Here is a 1,874-nt window from a genome sequence, read left to right as displayed (position 1 = left end):
TTAAGTTTACAGTAATACTGTTGCTAATTGAATAATGCGCATGAAAACAGCCACTGCACAAACTCCTAATATACCCACTTGGTTGAATTTGAACTTTCTACTCGATCATATTTTGATGTTGAGATAAAACTTCAGAATTAAACCTCTTAGTTATTCCTCCAGAGGTTTTATTAACATGTTGTTCATGTTGAAAATATATTTTTTTCTATTGAGACGAAGGCTAAAATTACCTCGACCTCTTCTGAATCCTACACTGCACAACGTTTTTATACAAGTTAAGCTGCTTTCTGGATGCTTCAAGGAAGTATGCAACCATTTCACTTGCTTGAGGAAAAGCTGGGCTTCAAATATTTTCTGTATTGTTGAACGTGAGCCAGAATAGATATGATGGTTTTCGTTTCATTCTGAGAAAAAGTAGGTGTGTGTTTGTAAGTCTTTGTATATAAAAAGAAGTGAGCTTAAAAGATCTCAGAACGCTCTCATCATCTCCAGCAGGTAATTTTGTGACCAATGATGGATTTGTTTTCATCAACATGGCGTTGAACTGCTTTTCGATGCGTCTCTGCCAGCACACCTGAATCAGTGATTCAGCAGGAATCTGTAGAACCTGAATACAAACTGATGAAGTAATTCAGCCAATTGGTTCAGGTGTGTTGGACCCGGGACAGATCTGACAGCTGCAGGACATCAGTCCTGGTTCAGGGGATCTGGGCCAAAGTTTGTGTAGCTAATATACCTTTAAAAACAAATCCCTCACAGTGACTTTTCCTTTATTTTTGTGAATTAATCCAGTTCAGCAAAACTCAACACCCTGCAGAACCTGATTTACAGACAGCAGAGAACTTTCAACAAAGGTTTGTATCATTTTATTTTAATCCATGCAACAAGTATATATTTAAATACATTAGTGAGTTTTTAGCAGAGTGATGACTTAGTGCGATGCTTCACATCCCAGTCTAAAGCTACTTTCTGTATTTTTGTCTGAATTATTTTTCTTTTCCTTCTGATCTAAACTTTGTTTTGGTGTTCAGACTTCAAGCTTCTGTTTTAGACAGTGATAATTTCATGGTGCATTTAATGGTCCATTTATCAGTCATGTTTTCCTGATTTAATTTAGAAATACCTAATATTTTCCCTTCAGCAGAACAGGAATATGCAAATAGGTTCTGTGTTATTTCAGGAATCTGTCAACTATTGGAAATCAAACATTTTGAGATCACCTGGATCTGCAGGTTGTTGCCAACACCAGACCAAGGTTTGTTATGAATCACCAGAAGTTCAACAGACTTGTTTAAAAATATCAGTCATTAGTCTTGGTTACTTTGCATTTTAGTTACCTGCTGCAGACGAGACCAAATATCTACAATACTGGCATTAAGCTAAAAACCAAATATATATTACAGAGGACTTTGATCTTGTTGTGATTTTCAATCCTTCCAGGATGTTGATTGTTCCAGCCTAAAATTACTGATTGTGTGGCACCTTTTTCAAATTTTAATCTAACAAACAAGCCTCATCAGAGCACATATTGTAACAGATTGAATGCCACAGTACATTTTTTGTTTAATATTTGGCACTCAGACGTGGCCAAGCAGCCCTCAGAGAAATTTATCTTTTATCATAATAGCATGATTTAATATTGAACCATTAAAATTAATGAACGATTTCATCCGAACACATTTATGTGGCAACAAAATCCGACATAACATTTTGCTAAAGGTTTTTACGTAGTTTAAAAGCTTTAACACATTTTTCCAAGGAAGCCCATAAACACGCAGGATTGATGTTGTAAATTCATTAGCTCATTGTTGATTATACATAAAAGTAACAAGTTCTAAAGTTTCATCATTGTTGTTTCCGTTTTCTTCTGACTA

General features: G+C 35.3%; 1 long non-coding RNA gene across 1 annotated transcript in view; it reads left to right on the top strand.

Annotated features, from left to right (window-relative positions):
* The first annotated feature begins 783 nt into the window (after window positions 1-783).
* Window positions 784-1,874, top strand: part of LOC103460592 (uncharacterized) — a 10,922-nt gene continuing 9,831 nt past the window's right edge. Inside the window, exons 1-2 of the long non-coding RNA XR_532953.1 lie at window positions 784-854; window positions 1,181-1,255. This is a non-coding gene — a long non-coding RNA (uncharacterized LOC103460592). The remainder of the gene's footprint in view (window positions 855-1,180; window positions 1,256-1,874) is intronic.

This window comes from Poecilia reticulata, unplaced genomic scaffold (assembly GCF_000633615.1).
Source record: "Poecilia reticulata strain Guanapo unplaced genomic scaffold, Guppy_female_1.0+MT scaffold_260, whole genome shotgun sequence".
NCBI classification, from domain to species: Eukaryota; Metazoa; Chordata; class Actinopteri; order Cyprinodontiformes; family Poeciliidae; genus Poecilia; species Poecilia reticulata.
Note: the sequence above shows the minus strand (reverse complement) of the source record. Positions and strands in the feature narration are given on the sequence as shown.